The sequence below is a fragment of the Euprymna scolopes genome, chromosome 28 (assembly GCF_053919585.1).
Source record: "Euprymna scolopes isolate OS-2025 chromosome 28, ASM5391958v1, whole genome shotgun sequence".
Lineage (NCBI taxonomy): Eukaryota > Metazoa > Mollusca > Cephalopoda > Sepiida > Sepiolidae > Euprymna > Euprymna scolopes.
The window spans coordinates 7,882,733-7,906,162 of NC_136509.1; the positions used below are offsets into that span (position 1 = coordinate 7,882,733).

The following is a 23,430-nucleotide window of genomic DNA, read 5'->3' on the forward strand; positions in this document are numbered from 1 at the left end:
TATATATCAATTACAAATATAGTATTTTTATATTCTAACTAATTCATTAAATTACTACCTACATTGTTGATGTTTTCATGATGTTTATTACTGTATTATTAGTATCTTATAAAAACAACATTATTGTTGCACCAAACTTATTCTTATGAACTGATTATCTTTTACTTTATTTTAATATATTCAGACATTTGGATCAAAGTCCTTTTTGAATACTTACAGTTTGTAATTGCATTGATTGCTTTATTATTCATTTCTCTTAAAAGAAAGTGCATTTCAAATCCTAAGGAATTTTTTACATATCTTCAAATTTTATGTTAATTACTAATAAAATTATTTACTAATTTTGATGATTCGAGGATAACAACCTATGCGTTTTATATTCATGACTTAAGAATTATTTTTGATTTTATTTCCTTGTATAAATATTCTGTTGATAAATATATATTTTTAGTTTCTTCGCCTTTTTGTTTTAACGATGTTCGTTCGAAAAGTAAATCTCCTTTTTAACTAAATAAAGAGGGATAGCTATAAAAGTACGAATCAAATAATCATTTTTGCTTCAAAATTTATTTTTCTACATAGTCACCATTTTTTCCAATGCACAGTCGTCTGCGATAATCGATGGCTGTTTATGAGCGCAAGGGGCGTGATTTATCATACGAGGGTGTCGCCAAAAATAAAGAGACCTACTTTTAAATAAAAAAAAATAAGTGCTAGGAAGACAGGAATTGTACCTTTAAAATGGCTTTGTGTTCAAGAATACATTTTTTCACATAGTCAGTTCTATTCTCAATCCATTTTTATCAGCTCCAGAAGATATTTCACTACTGATGCACTTCTCTATCTATATAAAAGCCAAGTACATCCAAGTATGGAATACTGCTGCCATATCTGAGCAGGAGCTGTTAAAAACAGCCTATCCTGCATTGACAGAGTACAAAATAGACTTCGTGGCTTAAAAAAGTGGGGGATGCCCTTTTCTCTTCCCTGCAACCTCTCTCCCACGGAAGAGACGTTGCAAGCCTATCTTTGTTTTATCGTTATTTCCATGGCAGGTGCTTGTCTGAACTCCAATCTCTGGCCCCCTCTCGCCAATCTTTTACGAAGAACACCCGTCTAGCTGAATCCACTGTCCAAACTTTCGCCACTCTTTATCTATGCCTAAATCAAAACGTAGATTCCATAAACAACGCTTCTTTCTTTAAACTGCACGTCTGTGAAACTCTGTTCCGTCTGCCTGCTTCCCTCCTTACTACGACTTGGATGTCTTGAAGTCCAACGTAAACAAATTCCTGATAAACCGTCCCCTTAAGTAGACACTTTTAATATCCACACTAACGCACTGTACTTACAATAAGCCTTACCCCTGAGTGGCTTCCGGGCCTTGGTAAGTGGTGACCACCTTGTAAAAGAAAATGTACTCCCGATGCTCGTCCATGACAGGGTTGTATTTCTAAAAGTTTCACACTGTCAATGTATGTAACAGAAGGGCAATGTTCGGGTTATGAAAGTATAGCTTCAATTTTAATAACGATGCAATTTGTTCTGTGATTTATTCTGGCAAGTTGAAAAATAGGAGGCATTACTTTTGTAACGCCCCTCATATCATCAGCTTTCTTGTTTGTGTACGTACACACTCGCATACACACATACACACAGACATAGACACACACACACACACACATATATATATATATATATATATTTGTATAATATATACAGGAATTTACATCGGTAGTCGGTACCGACGGTTTCAACCCCGGTAGTTGAGGACTGCTCTTAATGTCCGCCTAGGATGACTACCGATGTAAATTCCTGTATATATTATACAAAAAAATATATTGCTCTTATTTCGAGAAAGGTTTTTCCCTAATAATAGAGCACTGTATGGGATGTCTTTTACTACAAAAAGTACAAGTATATATATATATATATATATATATATATATATATATATATATATATATATATAAATGTTCTTTATAATGAATCTATACTCTTATATATTTGGTTTAATTTGTATATATATTCATATTAAAAACCTCTGCTTTCTATTTATTTAAAAAGAAAATACAACCTTGTTATATATGAGTCGTAGTATGCTATTTATTTGCAAAATATCTAATTTGTAACCTCCGTCTTTGTTGTGTATCTTGTTGAACCCGATGTGTTCTGTCTAACTAGAGAATCTGCACAGTATTTCAAACGGAACCCTTTATTAAATCTAAGAAGTAGCATCATATTAATCCTCTAGCCATGAACTGGTAGAATTCTAAAGTACTTCACAATTGTATCTTAGCATCTCCAGCACTGGGGATTGGATATTCACCCACCGGAAGAATGTTGTTTTAACCTGAATTTGACCTGATACGTTTTACTTTTTAAAATTCAGTTGTAAGTAACATTCTTCTGGAAGTTCAAAGTTCAATTCAAAGTGCGGGCGATACTAATAGTACAATCGTGAATTATTAAAAACAACTACCCTGTAATACAGGGTGGGCCAAAATAAGGGTCCTATTTTTAAAAATTCATGTAAGTTTTAAGAAGTGTTTTTCGGCCAAAAATTGTTTTGTTTATTTCAAAAAAAATCTCGGAAGGGTCAGTCTACACACACATGAAGTTTGATGAGTTTAACTTTTATTTTGTGGAAGTTATTCAAATTTAAAGATAGGACCCTTATTTTGGCCCACTCTGTACAATAAACAATACGAACAGAGGCAATGAAAGATTGAGTAAATTAGTAGAAAGAAAATCTTTCGAGACGGACAAAACTATTTTTGCTTGCATTTAGGATCATTTTTTAAGAACTAACCTTGTGTCTCTCGTTGCTTTTGCACAGAAGCAAGAGATTTCGTGCCATTGTTTTTTTCCTATCGCCATTATAAAAATATACCGTTCCTTTTTGTTTTCTCCTGATTTTATTTATTTCTTTTCTTTTTTTAATGCGCCTTTCTCTTTTTCTTAGTTTTTCCCCTTTATAGTTCATTTCTTTTCTTTTATTTGATGTCATTTTTATTTTCCCTCTCATAAACTACTTCTTTCACCATCACCCTGTTTTATCGTTTCTATTTTTGATGTGAGTGACACTAAAATGGTGACGTCTCAAATGCCCGAAAAGGCGTCAGATTAATCTGGCGTTTTCGACTCTTCTTGCTTCATACTTTGGGTGATATCAGAGATTTTTAAAACAAGAGCGGCAGTGGAAGTAAGAAATGATCCTGTCTCGTTGGGAACAAAGATTCGATGTCATTTGGTGAACGTACAGATGGTGTTATTGATTCAGCACGGCAGAGACACCGATTCAGTAATAGACAAGTTGAAACAGAAATAACCGCACACAGGCGCCCCGGCCACACACACACAAACACACACACACACACACACACGCACACACACACGCGCGCGTGCGCATATATATATATATATATATATATATATATATATATATATATATATTACATTTTATGCACACACACATATATACACATTTCATTTAACTTCAGTCAAAGGTTTCATTTTACTTCAGTAAAACTTTTCAGAAATAAAGAAGCCTCATTTCATAGGGTTAACATTTGATCTCTATCCGAAATACATAGATATTCGAACATTCCATTAAAGTTTCTTTTACATCTCAAAGACGGAGTTACTGAAAAAGTTATGAACATCATTTTATACACACTTGAACATTTAATACGCTAATAAGTATTTTTGTAATCTCTTGGTATTACTAGATTCCATCACAATAATCTATCAAGTATTGTGGAACATCCTATTTTCTTGTGTTATTTGAAGAATTATTATGTGTAAAAGGTGCATTATTCCTCGTCATAGCCAATGTCGGTTTATTATGCCGTGTAGATCTTATTTTGGGACACAGATACTATGGGATTTTGAATATTTGGTAAGGTTTTACTAAATGTGAAACGTATTCTCGTGAGAGGTTGTCGTGACAAGCTCTGTATAGAAAAGTACTCGAATCTGGAATATTGTGTTTAGTAGGCAATCAAGTTCTCTTCACTAGGCATTCATTTTTTCTCTTGTTGCCACTCAAGATCTCTTTAACACACACACACACGCACACACACACACACACATATATATATATATATATATATATATATATATATATATATATATATATATACTGTAAAAGTAAAAGAAGAGAAAGTGACATGGAAAAAGAAGGAAAACACTAGTGTTTGTGTGTGATTTATGTGCGTGTGTAGAAAAAATATTTGAGATTTGACAGAAAGTATTTGAAACTGCCACTGTGTTTCGCCGCTATAGACATATACATGTCACTAAAGCGTATGGTTACAACTGTTGCTATGATACTGATGGGTTTCGAAATATACAACATTTGTTTATATTATCTACTTTGCTTTCCTTTTAAGTGCAAAAATTACCCTGCTCTCCCTATATATATATATATATATATATATATATATATATATATATATATATATATGTAAAAAAAATATATATATAAGTACATATATATATAAATATATATAAACATATATATATAAATATATATATATAAATATGTGTATATCAATATATATGTATGTATATATATGCATATATATATGTATATATATATATATATATATATATATATATATATTTATATATAGTTTGAAAACTCAAATTGTATTGCTTCCTTGCTTGCTTTGGAGTGTAAACCATCTTTCTGGCTCCGGTTTTATAGTCCGGTGTAGGTTCTCCGGTTTCGTACAAGCACTTGATACATAAGAATGATATAGGCAAGAGTTATTAATTAAAAATAAATAACGATGAAAAAAATAAAAATAGTGATTTTGCATTTATCGACCCGCGCTGAAATAATAAAGTTATTATTTGGAAACATGTTATTTTACATTGGAGTGGTAGAGTGTTATGTAACGATTCTGTACTAATACTGTATAATTTACTAAAAAAAGATATCGAAAACTTGGATTTAACTTTAAATTACTAGTCGAAACTAGTGCGGGTCGCTAATTGCAAATAAAAATCTATGAAAAATTAATGACGGGGAAGCGGCAGACCGATTTTTTTTCAAAGTGAAATGTCGCAAAAAACAAAAACAAAAACAAAACAAAACAAAATAATATTAATACCGAAAGGGGGGGAGCAACTGAAGGAGCCAACGTCAAATCGTAGATGTACGTCGGTTCTAAAAATGGGGAATTGATTTACTGGAACGTTGTATGTTAAACTGAACCCCTTTTCAAATCTTAAAATATTGATTTTTTTTTTCATTTTTTATACTCTTATAACTTAGTGTACCATACACCGCAGTTGAAAAAAGACGAATTTTTATTTTTTTAAATTGTAAGATTATTCTGTGCACTTAGATATATTTTTAAAATATTTTTTTGCTGAAATTATGTGTGATTAAAACTAGAACTTTATTTATTTAAAAAGTACGTTTTCCTGTCCATTTACGATTATTCTAGTTGTATTTTGCATTGGAATTTGGAATTGTTTCCTGAACAAAAAAAAAAACAAAACAAAAAAAAGAAAGGAAATATGTTTTTCTCAAGTAAAAAATACTACTTGATCAATTTCCATATTTAAAAAAAAATATTTCTATTTTTAACGACCTACAATATCTAAATCCACCTTTTTTATTTTTGGCTAATACGTTTCAGTGTCCTTTCCAGATAATATAAAGTAGAAATGTTGTTTTTTAAATAATTAAAATTTAACATCTTGCGTGGGGGATTTCTTTCTTATATAAATTTGACATAGAACGAGACACCACTCCTTGGCGACCTGACAAGACATGTAACCATTAGCATTTTTTGCAAGTTTTGTAGTGGGGGTGTGGGTAGAAAGAAACATATTAAATATACGTAGAAACATTTTGAAACGTGTTATGGATACTTTTTTTTTTAATTTGCTTTGAAAAGGTCTGACCGCTAAATATTACTTAATAAGTTAATTATTATTTTTTTATATTTTCAATCCTATTAACACACACACACACACACACACACACACACACAACTGGGGTTGACCTATACAATGCACACTCCCACCATGTATTTTTTCTTTTCGTTTGTATTCAATTTTTCCACCGGATTATACCCCTCTTATGATAAGGATTTTTCATTTAATCAAAGGGCAATAAGATAAGGACCTTTATAATCCAGTGTATTCCGTATTGTTTTCGCTGGTCGCTATGTTAGTTTTCGCGCGCACGTCATTCAATATTTGCGCGTTTATAAATAAATTCTGTACACTCACTTCCTGCATATTAACTATTTGATGGCTAGCTATAATATATACTGACCAAACGAGTCACAGGCAGTCTATTATATATATATATATATATATATATATATATATATATATATATATTTATATATTTATATATATGAGTGTGTGTGCGTGTGCCTGTGTCTGTGTAAGAGATAAATCTAAAAAAAGCCTATTTTCTTAATTTTAAGATGTTGATCATCTCGCAATGTATTCGTTTAAATAAACTGGCATGACCAATTCTTGACAGTACCTGTTTCGTAACGAAAATTTATTCATTTAATTATTATATCAATCAATGATTTTCCGCTACGAAACAGGTGCAGTCAAAAATTGTGCATGTCAAGTTACTTTAAGCAATAAACGATAATATGGAATATAGGCTTTTGTCATTTATTTGTTATGGCTCTGTACTTACATCGAGCTTCATAAATTTAATGAGTGGTATGAGTAAAACGTGAAATATTATATTTCCTCACACACGCACGCACACACACACACACACACACACACACACACACACTGACAAGAAGAAGTCCAGGACGACTGGAAATGATGCTGGGGTAAGCGGAGAGAACATACATCATCTGTATTTACTAAATGGTCATCTATTTAGTACTGGCCGGATTGAACATTGCTTAACTACATTGATCCAGCGGAACCCTTATGTCTACATGATTATGTTGTATTTATTTATACTTATTTATATGTCATTCTTTATAAGTCAGGGCTTCTCTGGCAGGATCAATTACTTATTTTGTTATGAACCACAATTAATAATCAAAATTGGATAATTTTCTTTTCTCTACAAAAGTTATTTTTGCCGTCCGTTTTCGGATATTCATATCATTTTGTTATTACAAGGATAGTGCTCAACTTATGAATGAAATTAATTTGTATATAAATTGCTAATAACAATCTTATACCAATTTGAAAATTGTAAGCTCAAGTTTCTTCGTCCAAAAATATATCGATTTCGAAATTATTCATAAATTCAATTCAAGCGAATTTTAACACCACAGTACTAGTTTATTACAAATCTCCCTGTTAGTAACCGTTGTGAAAGAAAGAAAAATATTTGTAAAACTGCAACATCAGTTAAAAGAAGACGGATGCACCGTCTTTACAAATGAGCCACAGCCGTCATGCCAATGCAATGTCGTTTTTTGTTCGGTTTTCGCACAGCTGCTGAGATGTTTTTAATCAATAGAAATCCTGCAGAGAAATAGCATTAATAGGTGAGCAGGTCATGCCACTAAAGTGAAGTGTCAGGTTTTGAAACGAAGCGTGAATTCGATTAGCAACAGCGGGAGGAGAGTTCGATTTCCAGAGGAGCAATCGATCGCGGCCCGTTTGACACTTTATCTGCCAGTGTAAAGTTCGAGCAGGTCCTACCCGAAAGATCGTGATCCAAGTCAAGAAAAAAATTGGCTCGAATCGCACATGCATTCGATGTCATTTTCCTCACATTTCAAAACGTGTTTAGAGAAATTTTTATGCTGTTTTATTTTTCATATAGAATTTTATATTTTTTCGACACTTTTATTATACGACTAGGGGGCTGACCGGCATTTCCCACTCGTAAAATACGCTTAAATATAATATTTTATTAATGCATATTTAGTATTCCCTATATATAATTATTTGATTGCAGTAATTTCTCTCTGGACCAAATTACGGTAGTTTTGCACTAACAGATGCCACATAGAAATGTATTATGTCTAAACTTTTACCCACCATCTTTTGTAATTTTTACCGCCATTATAGACACGTTCATTCGTTATAATAAAATCCTATATTATTTCATGATTACTAAGACCTATAGAAAAAGTAGTTCGTATTTTTCCTTCTATCTGAAAAGTCCTTCCACTCTCCCAGTAAATATATAGATATTATAACTACAGTGACTTTACACCCTTAAAACTGGATAAAATACTCAGAAACCCTCAAATATCAATGCATTTCACTATTCCCATTGACTGTGACTATGAAATTCTATTATTCCGGATTGTGCACTAATAAACAAAAAAAACACAGCCCTTAATAATGGCCTATCTACCACCGCACATTGTTTTTAAACATTTTTACTTTACTATTGTCGCTTTTCCTTTATTTTACAGACTGATTTTTAGATTTACTTACAATTTACACATGCTATTATGCATTATTAGGATTAACATTATTTACACATTGTTACATTTAGAAAGAAAAACGTCGCGGCTTTCTTTATACCATATCCGGTTTCCGCAACCTAAATTGATCGATGCTAAAATGCATTTATCTCTTTCTAAATAAGTTTATACTTTACTATCGTCACTTTTCCTTCAATTTACAAACTGATGTTTACATTTGCTTACAAGTTACACGTGCCATTACGCATTATGTGATTTAACATTATTTACACATTCAAACATTTAAAAAATCACGGTTTTCTTTATATCATATCTGGTTTCTGGGTCCTAAATTGACGGATGCTAAAGTGAACTCATCTCTTTGGAAAAGCGATGATAACTGATTTTAATCAGTTATCATCGCTTTTTCATTAGTTTACAGACTTATCCTTACAGCAATTAACCATATCATTGTAGATAAAACTTAAACATGCCATTACGCATTATTTCGATTTAACATTATTTTATATTGTTACATTTAAAAGCAAATTCGCAGATTTCTTTACACTATATACAGCTTCCGCGTCCTAAATTACCCGATGCTAAAATGATCTGATCTCTTTTTTTAATCATTTATACTTTACTATCCTTTATTTTACAGACTAATATTTACAAATTTTTACTCTAACATGCAGTTGAAAGTTACACATGCCATTACGCATTATTTGGATTAATATTATTTACCCATTAACGTTCGTCTAAACTTATATTTTTCTTGGTGATGATCGTGTTCAGTTCAGTAGAAGATTATAATTGAAAACTTATCCCGGCGATAACAGTTATATTTTATTTATTTATTTTTTTATTTATTTTATAATTTTATTTTTGTATTATCTGAAAGTTAAGTTTGTTATCGATGGGATCAACATGAAAAAAAAAGTGGAATTTACAGGGGGGATTTAGATAAATGTCTGTCGGATCTCCTAATAAAAGAGAGTCATAGTAACCCGCTACATCAAACTGGCCCTGATATAGATTGGGGCGATTAGGCAAAACATACTTATATATTATTTTTCACTTTCGAAATGATAAAACTATTTCTTTTTATATAAAACACATTTTCTCAATCTAAACCTGAATTACGTCATTACCTTTCATTCAGTTTGTATTTGATTACATGTACATCAGATTTAATTTTTTTTTACTTCTTTTGTCTGTCAAATAATGGTAAAGTACAAATGTCCCCTTTATTACATTGCTTACGGATAGATGTATTTGTTATTTATTGGCTTCAGCCTTTTTTACTGCGTTGTTTTTTTGTTAAGTCTCTTTTCAGGACCACTTTTCCACACTACTCTGACATTAACTTTTTCATGTTGATTTTTTTTTTACTTTTCCACCAACAACTCTATTTTCTTAAATCTGACGACAGATATAGGTTTTAGATTCTGCTGAATACGACAATCTATCTTAACTCTAGCGGAGCAAGTAGGTTTTAGATACATAATGACATGCATTGTGCACTGTAATTCAGTGTTCTACGCACGCGCGATAAAAAAGTGAACTTCTCTCCGTACGACACTGATACTCGCCCTCATTTTTTATCGTCTTTGTGGGTGGATATGCTGACAGCATATATCAAGGTTGAACTCTGGGCAAATACTTCGACAGCCCCACCCCTAATAAAATGGGGTGTCTATTCCGAAAGCTGTTTCTACCATGGCGAGGTTGCTGGTGTCTATTCCCTACGATGTTCTTAACATGAGGAGGTTAGTGGTATCTATTCTGAAACCTGCTTTTAACATTAGGACGTAAGGGTTTGGCCACCAACAACAAATGTAGTTTAATTTTCACGAGAAAGGGGCATGTTTCAACAGAGCAGTGCTGATTAACGGGTCTGTTAGTTATTATATATTATTGAACCAATATATTAGGTTGCTGCAAAAATATAGTCATTTTTTTACGTTCAAATTCATGTTAAAAAAAGACAATATTATTTTTGCACCAACCTAATATATTAATGATTTAAAAAAGTAAAAAAAAATAACTGAGAATCGAATCCAAAACATTTAGCTTACGATTTAATTTTCCCTTTTGACGTTTATGCCTAAGGTGTGGAGACATGTTTGCTGCGAGGCTAAAAATTAAAATATAAACCAATAGCTGTTACGTTACGTATGCATATTCGCAATGCTGTCGTTTGACTTTACTTGGGAAATTCCATTGTTTTATGTTCACAATTTTGCACAGATTTTCCCTGGCTAAGCCTAATTATAAGGTTTCGCATACCAAAACTGGCATAGGAGTTTGGTAGGCATTTTCACACACACACACACACACACACACACACACACACACACACACACACACACATATATATATATATATATATATATATATATATATATATATATACGCAAACATAAATATATATAGAAAGAAATTTTTGTTTACTATAATCCCATTACACAAATATTACGCAAGTATAAATCATGTAGGATATCTGCATGTATATAATTACACGTAATAGTAAACTAAAGATTCTCATTTCATAAGAAAACAATAAAAAACGAATAGGGAATTAAGTAAAATGTATTTTTAAAGAAATAAGCTAATTACGTGGATTTTTTTGCAGATGAATGCAATTCTACGACAAGCATATAACAAAGTTGTATTTTATTTTTAATAAATAGAAAAAAGGTGTTTTGATATGAATTTAAATACACACAAAATACAAATTTATACGAGTATAGATTATGCAGTATCATGATGTAATTTATTTTAAAAACACTCGATTTTTATTTTTATAAAATAATGATGTGATTTCAACACGATTCTTACAATTTATCCGAAATATCTGAAGACGAGAATATATATATATATATATATATATATATATATATATATATATATATATATATATATATATATATACATACGTTTTCTCAGCTTGAATTCCATATTCTTTTCCATGGCTTGGACTTTTGCATCCCCCTCTATCCCCAAAGCGATAAGAGATATACGCTGAATCGTAAGTCTTTCTCGCTCAATTGAAAATACTTTTTTCCTTTTTCCGATTACAAGGTCAATGGCCTTAAGACGAAACTAAATGACATCGCACACCCATACGCTGGCACGCTAGTTGCGTTTTGAGAAACAAAACGGTGAATTGAACATAATCGTACAATCAAAGTACTTCGCCATAATAAATATTTAAAACCTGGCCTTGTCATAATAGATCACCAGGATTACGTCAATAAAATGATGACTATTTTGGGGGACATCTCTAATTTTTTTAAAATTAGGTCCGGAAGATACACATGATTTCCATGCTGACATGTTTACGATCTTAAGGAGGTCACACTCGCCCTTTCATCTAAAAGCTCTAGAAATCATTTTTATTAAGTCTTTGTTACATATTTTTTGCTAGCAAAAAGAAAATCCTTTAGGACTTAATTTGCTTTCTATGAGATTTTTCCCTCGTTTATTTATTTATATTTTTTCTCTCTACCCTACCATATTTATGACAATTGTTTTAAATCGTAATTTACCTCGATTTTACTATGTTGAGCAGGGAAGATAACCCGGTTAGCTAGTCGTTTCATTTTTTAAAAACAATTATTATTATTTGTTCTGTTTAGCTATAATTTTATTCATCATGTTAATTGGTCAATGTTTAGCTAATACTTTAGCTATATAATGGATATAATTGTAATTTAAAGAATACATGAAAGCTTATGGATATAATTATAATTTCAAGAATTAATGGAAGCTTATGAATATAATTATAATACATGTCAAAGTCCTATATTCTAAATTTCAAAATATTGACCTCAAAATTGCGTATTAAAAAACAGAATGGATAATTGAAACTTCGCTTGTAATTTTTGGATGCTGTCATTATGCCCATATATATTCATTTTTATTTTAATACATTGATAGGTACTTTTATTTTGGATGGGTTAAGGGCAAAATAAATTAATTGATTTTATATAATCATTAACGAATAACTTTAATCTACGAAGCAAATAGTGTCAAAACCTGTGCACGGCAACTTTCTTGAAAGGATTCTTTGTAATAAAGTCAACATCTTGAAATTTGCAATACAGACTTTTGTCATCTATTTGTAATATACTCTGCAATCACATCGAGTACTTTTATACTCTAACCTTTTGAATTGCTTGCATCTGGAATTTTATTGATGCTCTCTTTTTTTCAGTAACCGTAAACACGTACAGACGCGAACTGACATATGGCCGCTCAGCGTCATATATAGAATACGCTTTAAATATGTGATTAAATTTATATTAGTGCCTTAAGATTTTTAAATTTAAAGTATAGGTCTAATGCGAAACTTTCTTTTGTCAAGATTTTAGAAAAAGATTCCGTTTAATCACGGACGGTGTTCACGGGTTCTGCAAGTAATTGTTTCCTTGTACAAACGTACAGTGCCATGCTTAACAAGTAAGAATCAAAAATAGCCTGTTCGATTCAGTTCAGAGAATATGATCTGGATCGACTCTTTGTTCTTGCACATTTTTCTCACTTAATTACACTTGCATGTAGGTGTCCGTGTTACAAAATATGGCACAAGGTCATTACAATTCTTTGGGGAGTTTGATTAGTATTTCCACATTTTAAGACTCAATTTAATAGACGGAATAAGTTTATCAAACAATTTTGCATATAAGTCGTCTCCAAAAGAAATTCTAATGTTGTGTATATCCTGATCAAATAAAATGCAAACACATAAGTCATAAGTGCACAGTAAAATCAGACTTTGTTTCGCCTTGAGATCGGGACACTTGTTCAGAACTGCATAGAAGTGCTGAATATTCAAAAGTTTATAAAGCCAATTAGGCTCTTAATGTTGCCGTCTTTTCTACTAGTGTCGGATTTAGAGGATATTCCGAAGATATATTTTTTACAAGGCATTCACCACTTATCAATGCCCGGAAACCACTCGGGGATAAGGGTTATTGCGTGTACAGTACGTTAGTATTGGAGATTGTATAAAGTGTTAAAACTTAAGGGGGCGGTTCATCAGGAATTTGGTTATGTTGAACTTGTAGACCTCCAGGTTATAGGTGGGTAATAGTCAAACGGAACAGAGTTCCACAGGCGTGCACTTCTAAGGAAGAAGCTTTATTCATGGAATCTATGTTTTGGTTTTGCCACAGATAAAGAGTGGGGAAACTTTTTGACAGTGGTTTCAGCTGGACGGGTGTTTATCGTGAAAGATTGGCGAGGGGGGACCAGAGAAGGAGCTCAGACGAGCACTTGTCATGGAAGTAACTATAAAACAAAAACAGGCTTGAAACGTCTCTCCAGTTGAAAAGAGGTTGCAGGAAAGTGAAAAGGGCATCTCTCACTAAGCCACGAAGCCTATTTTGTACCCTCTCAAGGCATCATTAGTTTATAAAGTTTATAATAGATGTTAAGGTTAATATTTACCGTCCACTTCAACTTTGCGTACCCACCATATACTTATCTACGGGCTCCTCAATGCTACGTTCGTTTTTAGCTTACAGAAAGTCGAGGTGACATCCAAGTGCACACACTTACCCCAGCACCGCCTCCTATTCCCGTCTAAGTTGCACTGCAATGTCATTGTTACCGAGCCAAATGAAACCATTGGAAATGCAACAGCACATGCATTTCATTTTAATGCTTTTCCTACGTAATTGTTAATCATATATTAATTCCAACTGTTAAACACAGAAAACAGAAAATAATTTAAAAAACAAAAACTCTTTTCACAAATACGTTGTAAACTCCAGCTGACAAGCATCCACGAGAAACCTTCTCGGTAAAATAAGAGGAATTTTTTTAAAAATATTCTGACTAAATCCATACAAAGAAATAAAGTACAAAAAAAATAAAGTAATCAAATTGAAATTGAGTCATTTTTTGTCTGATTTTATCAGCTTTTATTTTTTCAGTTGTTTTTTTTTTCTTTATTTTGTGTGAAATAGTTTGGTTTTCCGTTCCGTTCAAACATCCGGCATTCCACCCATTGCCACGTGAAATCAGTTTCGTGTTACCTGTCAATGTTAATGGATGTTATTCTTCGAATATTTAAGATAAAACTCGCTACGGGCTTTTTCTTTAAATTTATTTTATAGTTTGTTTTACCTCCTTTTAAATGGAAACGTTTCATCCCGTCACTCGTCCCCGTTCAAAGTTTTTGCAGTAATTCCCATGGTTTCCAAGATGAATCGAAGCGTAACTCATTACTTTTGGCGGTAACAGTGACGGAAAACCGAATGCGCATGCGCGACTCTAAAATATAATGACGAAACGAATGGTATAATTCATTCCACGCGTCTTTACACCCAGTATCTCTTTCCTCGAAATATGTTAAGAAACCTGGAAAAAAGGGGCCCATGAAATGAGTGTTAAAGAAAGCTAACGTAGTTGCTATCTTTAATAATTAAATTGCAAAAATTGAATGATACCTTGTAAAGACAGAAGCCGATGGATATATTTGGCACGAATGTCATCATCTTTCGCTTTTAAATCGAATCAACTAATTTCCATATAGAGTTAACCTTCAGCGCATCTGCTGTATACAGTCTTCTGTAGAATTTTCCAAATCCGATCTGAATTTAAATCCAACTGACATATATCTAATTAGAACATATCTACATTTTTCTTGTCTCCCTTTAATTGTAATTAGTATACATATTTTCTTACCTTATTCTGACTAGCAAAACTAGTTGCTACAACTACTTTTTGTGTATGTATCAGTTCCTTATTGGAATCAGCAACTTTGATACATATCCCCTGTTTTAATCAACTCCACTTTGAAATGCGTATGGTTTTCGACTTCCGTCTAATGAAACATATGCCACTTAAAGGGCCATTTAAACATTTTTGTTTTGAAACCTTTCGAATGTAACTTTTATTAAATTAAAATCAAATAATGACAAAATAACCCAAAGGACATTTGATCGGCTATGTTCTCAATATGCACGCTTTTCGATGTAGATTGGTCGATTGGGCGTAATTATATTTAAAATGTAATTGAAATATTAAAATAAAAAAATACAATAAAAATTGATTATCGAATGTTGGCATGTGGACAAATCCGGGTCGACAATGTTGTTTCTAGATGTTTTAAAATCAATTGAAATGTGCGATGCTCTTTACATTTAAAATATTTTTATAAATTTATTATTAATATGTTTTTTCTTCAATGAGTGACTTGAGTTATTATTTCATATATATGCTGTAAATTACCCACCATTGTTAAGGTACAATTATTTGATATACGAGTATGTTTTGTGTAATAACCGTCCTAGTGTAGGTAGAACATTCATTTACTCAAGACAGCAAATGATACATAGTCATCAAAAAGGTCTCACTGACCTTAAAACATTAAACAATCTTCCGTGTACAACGAAAAATTTACAAGACAAAAACACATTAATAAATAATTTCTAGTATTTATCAGTGAAAATTGATCAACATTTATCATAAAATGCTTCATTCTCTGGGTTTAAAATTGAAATGATTACAGTTTATTTATTTTTTCAAGCTGGTTTGTACACATCAAATATTATGCGTCCAAGGTTACAGATAGGCAATGTAAGCTTATACAAGGCTTTTATCGCATAGGATTATGTGAACAAGGAAATAAACTAAGAGTAGGAAAAACTAAACAATCAACCCCTTCTTATTTCACTTATCGAAAAAAAACGAACCTAGTTTATTTTAAAGAACCTTCAATCTGTAGAACACATTCCCACAGAACTGCTTTCTCGACAGTTTTATAAGTACGACAGAAATATACCAATTTTAGAATTTTAGAATTCCAAATGTTTAAGAGGCTCAAACGGTACACGACTGAAAAAAATGTGAATACAAAACACAACATAAAAAGTAGACGGAATAATATTAATAATTCTTTCTCGTCATTACATGTTTGACCGATTTCGTATGTTATTGAGCAATGTGCATCTGTTACGTCGTCGTTGTAAACCAAAACTTTTAATTTGCCATAAAATACGGATGTTGCTTCATGAGATAGTATATTCGGAAAAGAAAAAAAAGCCACTGAAAACATCTGATTTGTTTTAATGAAGGTTAGTTGTTTATATTACTTGCTTTGGTAAGAATATTGTTCCTATCGTAGGCCTTATATTTGTAAAGTATCCGTCTGTGTAGCCTGCGGCCTTCGTCAGGAATATTGGAAAAGAAAGGAGAAAAGTTACTGGCTCCGTACATAATTTCGTATTCTTGAAGTTGTTTCTATTTTGTATTTTTCGCCGTGGTGTCGTCTGTGAAAAACTTTATTAAAGTTGCCTTCCTTTGTCAACGATTTTCCCCACATTCAATACCAGCGCGAAAAAACAAAAACCAATTCAAGAATGCGAAAATATTTACGGAGCCAGTAACTTTTCTCCTTCCTTTTGCAAGATGATTGAGGAAGGTCGCCGTCTACTCTACGATTAAAGCAAGTAATACAAATCATGGAGGCATGTTACTTTCGTATTGATGAGAAAGAAAGATAGATACACAGATAGACACAGAACTCATCTCGCTACATAAATGTTGGGCAATACCTTCTATTGGAAACTATTTCGCTACTCCTCTCTTAGGTCACTTATAATCGATAAATGTGCCACTCGTATAAACCTCCGTAATGTAACTCATGCGATCTCTTGGTATTCTTTTTTAATATATGATCCATAATGAAAATTTTTGTTCACATTTCATTACTGCGTGTTTTACAGTTTGTGAAACTGGAAACGGGGTGGATTTAAAAAGAAAGCGGTTTAATGAAAGAATCTATTCAATTAGAATATCTTCTAGAGATTTCTACATTGAGGAGGTGGGATTTTGCTGCTTCTGTGGTGTGTTGCTGTATTAAGGTGCAGAGGACATTGGTGCAGAAACTTTACCACGAAAATAGAACAAGTATATGTCTCCAAAACTGCTACAATTGGAAAGTGGTTGTAGCCTAGTAAACAATGTAGAACACTAAGGTAAAAACTAATTAGGGGACGATATCACAGAGGGAGCATCCTGTATTTGAGGATGTGGCATATTGCTACTTATAGCATGTGTTAGGGTATTTAGTTTGAGAGGGCACAGGTGCATCGACTTTGTCGGAAAAATAAAACAAGTATATGCACAAAAAACTGCTGTAATGGGATATTCATTGTAGTTTAATAAACAAACTACGACATTAAGGTAGAAACTAATTGGGAGACACTATCCAACAGGGAGAGACTAGTATTTAGTTCGCAAGCTAAAATTTGGTATCAACACTTTATGCATGTTCTAATCATAGTTTTGTGGAATATAAATTATTGCCATGTGTAAAGTCCTGTAGCCAGGTACATGGAGGTCCTAGTACCTTACATGTGTTCAATCTAATTGATTTTAACTGCGAATATTAGGCTTTGGAATTTGAATATTTGGATGTTAGTATATGTTGTTACCAGCATTGCTCGGGATCGTATACAACAAAGAGCAAAAATGAATAATCGTTTGAAAATATCGGTTATCATTAGGACATTGCGAATTGTTTAATGACTATCATTTGCTATCCTGGGGAAAAGAATATTTACCAACTCTAAGAAGGGTATTAGACAACACATATATAAAATAATTGTACCTCTCTTGTGATAGTAATTTACAGCACATATGTAAAATAATTTTATCTACCTTAGGAAGGGTGATGTTCAACATATACATGAAATAGTTGTACCTACTCTTGGACGGGTAATTTAAATGCATATATGAAAAAAATTAACCTACTTCAGATTAGGATTGTACAATATATACAAACTAATTTCTCTTCCAACACCGCTATCATAATTTTTATAAAAATGATATCATTTTTAGAAGATGACTTACTAAGAATTCCAAATTAATGCATAAATACATTGTCTTGGCTAGAGATTAGGCAATCCTTACTTCACCATAAAAGTCATCATTACTGTGTTTCTGTTTCCGCCACCACAACAAGCACAATAATTTTGAGCGAAATAATGTAATTCCTGGAAAATGACTTAGCGTTATTAATTGTTAATATAAATGTGCTCTGTTTTGATAGTATTAAGCATAGTCATATATCGTTGTTGGCATTCCCTATAAATTCGCAGATAAAAACGCAATATGTCTTCGCCCCGGAATCACGTGGTTTCGCAACTCCTCCTTGTGATCATCTATGATCGTAGAAGCTGTTACCCCATCGTTTTCGTTCAAACGCAGCTTTCGGTATGTAATACATTGGTTCAAGAAATTGAGCTTTTTGGTGTTCCTTACTTAAAAACATATGTATCACAATGGTAGTATGTTGTTACTAAAAAGAGGATACTACACAATTAAGTGTATTTTAATTTCATAAATATAACCCACATCATGGCAAAAAATGATTGTCTTCAAGTCCAACGTAAACAAGTCCTTAATGAGCCGTTCCACTTAAGTTAACAAATTTACAGAATTTCCATAACTAACGATTACTATATTGTTCTTAATATTTGTCTAAATGAAATGAAACTTTGGTCATAACTAGTTTATTATATTCAAAAAATCACATCAAACACTTAGGTCTTTAGCCATTTTTTCTCCGTTGACTGTAAAATGCTCAGAAAAACAATTGATTGTCCTCTGTTTTTTTTTTTTTGGGGGGGGGGGTTCACCCTATATATATATATATATATATATATATATATATATATATATATATATAAATATATATATATATATTTAAAAAAGTTAAAAATAAAAGGAACAAAAATATGTACGAAACCTCACAAGGAGAAAGTACAAACTAGGATTTACATAACTGTTTATGCGTATCAACAGTTGACTATGAAAACAAAGTCTTACAAGGTAATGTGCGAGTCGTTTTTATCAGGTGTCTTTTAAAGGCTGCGAATTTTAAATTTACAATTCTGTTTTCTTTAATTGCAAATTTGGAAACTCTTGGTTGTTTTAAGTTTCGCTTGTTTTGACAATTTATCATGAAGTGACTGGCATCCGAGCATCTTTTGAAATTTTCAAATGATATGATCAATTATCTCAGAGAAATATTTGACAAACGAATAATTTCAGGAAATTGACTTGTCAGATGGCAAATTTATTCGTAGGATTTTAGCCCATTAGATTATTTACTTTGTGGATATGTAAAGTCCAATGTCTACGCTGATAAACTAGGCATAATAGACTACTTGAAAGGATACATTCGATTCTTTATTGCAATAATACAGCTTAATCTAATGCGTAGATTTTGTGAAAATTAGATCTCTAGATTACATCATATTCCCGGGTGCCGCCGGTCACGTGTTCGATATTGTAATTAAATTTAAAATTCAAAATGTTAATCATAATAATACACTACATATTTGTATAACAAAAATACTTTTGTGTGATTTATTTTAATTAAACATTTGCTATCTCTAAAAACAGCCTTTGTATGTTCGTTCATTTTTACAGGTAATATGTTTGTTGATACACAAGATGCCATTGTCTAAAGAGAGAGAAGTTGTCATTATATATGTTGAATAATAGGCTAATCCTTTACTTGAAACGTACCCACTTTGTATATATCAATCGTAATGGATTAAAAAATAAAGGCTTTTTGTAATGAAAAAGATATTTTTTGTATAAATTTTGTAAATGTTTTAAAAAGTTCGACCACAATGAGTGCCATTTTATGGGGCCCTAGATCATATATAGTTTACCTAATAATTCTTTAACTTGCAAATATAAACTTTTCTTAGTTTAGTATTTTCAATATGTACCTATTTCTATGTAGTTTCTTATTCCGACTAAAATGTCTGCAAAATTGTGTTATTACTGCATATGTAGTCATATAACTCTATTTCTATAAAAGTTAAATTGTCTGTGTCTGTGTGTCTGTGTGTGTACATTTACTAACCAAACAACTCTGTTAATTTTCAGTCTACAGACTCGTGATTTGACATAAGGAGTATTGAGATTTGGGAAAATCTTTTTAATCGGTTTTCAACCAACTTTGAAAACTCTACCAAACTACTGCACCAATTTTGCGTCTACACACTCGATATTGTAGATGTAGGTTACACGGATATTGATCAAACGGTTTCATTTAGTTTGAGCCAAAAACAATAAATGTTAAGGGGTCAAAATTGAGAGTGAGTTAAAATATTTTACCTCTGCGGTCTCTGCCAAATTACTCAGCCAATTTTTGGTCTAAACATTTGAAATTTTACATGACGTGTATCCAGACATAGGACAATATGTTTTTGCCAAAATTTTACTGAGAAATAGTCAAAGATCAATACAGTTTACTTTTGTTTTCTCTAGCAAACTATTCAGCCAATTTAGTGTCTAAACACTGGAACATTTACGTAAAGTGTATTCAGACATGCGGTAAGATTTTTAGTCAGTTTTTGGCGAAAGTTTGGCGGCCAAGAAATCAACGTGAAAAAAGTTGACATTTGCAGACACAACCAAATTTCTCCGTTAATTTTGGGTCTAAACACTTGACATTTTAGATGTAGGTTTACTTGACATGAGACAACTTTGTTAATATATATATATATATATATATGCACATACATATATATATATATATATATATATATATATATATATATACATAAAGTTATAAACAGTACATAGGACCTGAACAAAGATGGGATGAACTGTGAGTATATCTATAAAAGTGACATTTTCTGTTTTCTTGTGTACATTTCCTTACCAAATTACTCTGTTAATCGCCAGTCTACGGACTCGAGATTTGACATAAGAGGTACTGAGATTTGCGAAAATTTTTTAATTGGTTTTCGGTCAGAAATTTAACTATCAAAAGGTCAAAGTTCAAGGAATTGACCTTTGAAAACTCTACACGCCTCTACCAATATTGGGACTAAACACTTGAAGTTTTAAATGTAGGTTACTTGAATATCGATCAAACATTTTTTATTCGATTTGAGTCTAAAACAGTAAATGTTACAGGGGTCAAAATATGGTCAAATTTTTAAAGTTGAGAATTTTAAAAGAAGAGAAAATGCCGCGTGCCGCGTTCGAACTTGCATAACCTAACTTCGTAAGTGAACACGTTATCGATTGGACCACGACGACACATGTATAATACTGCAAATTTAGGTTTGGAACTGAAAGAAAGAATCGAGAGTTCGCGCATGCGCGATAAACAAACAGCGTCGAATCAAACGTTTTACCTGACTCCTTTTAAATAAACGACGTTAATACATAAAATAATGTACTAGTTTTTCTAATTTTTCGATAGTATTTGGCCAAAAGATCGCTCTTTCTTACGGTTCTAAGTTCATGTCGCTTCCAAGCGGATGTTAAAAGTTTAAAGTGGGCATATTAACACACAAACACACTGAGACAGGGTTGAGATTTGTATAATAGATTACAAATTAATAAAAAAAAATGTACATTTGTTGCTTTTAGCGGATTATGACCTTGTATTTTGAATTGGACGTTCACTTGATTTTTTTTAATTCAGATCATTTAACTTTAACTCTTATTGCCTATACACATGAAAGAACGCAATATTGCATTTTGTTTAACGTTGAGAGAGAAACAATACATAGGGAACAATTACGTTGACACAACGGTTGACGCCAGATCACCGAAGTTAAGCAACGTTGAGTCTGGGAAGTACAAGATGGGTGACCATTTTGCGAAGGCTAGGCGCTGTATGTACCTTCTGGGAAGGTTGGGCGTAGAGCCAGCACTCTCACCCTGTAAAAAGGACTCTTCGCTACAAAAACGGCTACAAAAGTTGTAGATGCCCTATGCCTCTCTAGGGGCTCAAGGGCTATGGATGGAGAACCAACACACGTTGTATGCTTCAGTCGCAAAGTCGACAAGCATAGAAAATAATTAAGCTCGTTTTTTTTCATTGCAACAAGGACATTTTATTTTTTCAGTGTAACAAGGACATTTTATTTTTTCAGTGTAACAAGGACATTTTATTTTTTCAGTGTAACAAGGACATTTTATTTTTTCATTGTAACAAGGACATTTTATTTTTTCAGTGTTAGGGCCCTGACACCACACACGTGATTGTTTCTCTCACGTGATATCGAACTTTATTCACGCCTCTTACGAGATCTTGATCGTTATCTCGTTCCATGCTCCACTTCTCTCACATTATCTTTCTCTTTCTCTTATTTTTTTTTTTTACCGGAGACGCCATTTTACGTGCATTTTACTCTTTCAAGAGGTACACCATTTAATAATAGATATGTACAAACTGAATTCATTTATCATAGAGAATGAAAAGATAAATGTAACCTTTTCAATATATGTGCTGAAAAGCAAAATACGTGTTTATTCACAGCTGTGCATTTTGCTAACCGCAGTTCATTTCATCTGATGATATAAGCCAGTATTGAAACTCCATGGATTAAAGAAATAAACAAAACTCCTCTCTATATATTCCTTGTGTCAAGCATTAAATTCTTAACTCGAATACATGGGTTTATATTTTGATTTTCAGAATTTAACTTTAACCACTAAACTTTTATATTGCTCTATTTCTAAATATTGAGCTTAACCTTTTTGGCTTAGATCACCCTGAAAGTATTACGTCAATGTATTATCTAACAGAATATTTCGCTCATATGTATATATATATATATATATATATATATATATATATATATGTACATATATACGAGTATTTATGTACACACACACACACACATATATATATACATATATATATATATATATATATATATATATATATATAATCTTATTTGAAATATATTACTCAAGCACACATATCAGAGTTCAGCCATGAGTGCATTCATCGGCCATCTTAAAAAAAGTAAAAATACATTTTATCATTTCTAATCTTGTAAATCAATAAACCGTTCGTCTTTTTTATCGATTACTTAAATAAACAGATTATTGATTCCAAAACTAATTTCATAGGACAAAAAATATTTGTCTCATCTAATTTTTATTTTGTTACTTTTCTTAAACTTCTTTAATAGTTGAATAAATGTTTATACTTCAATGCATTAAACGGGAATACAGACACACATATACATGCATATATCTATATGTGTGTGCG

At 32.0% G+C, this 23,430-nt stretch overlaps 1 protein-coding gene across 2 annotated transcripts in view; it reads left to right on the forward strand.

The window, feature by feature from the left end:
- Positions 1-23,430, forward strand: part of LOC145249442 (glutamate receptor ionotropic, kainate 2-like) — a 1,370,511-nt gene that overhangs the window by 1,040 nt on the left and 1,346,041 nt on the right. The window lies entirely within an intron of this gene.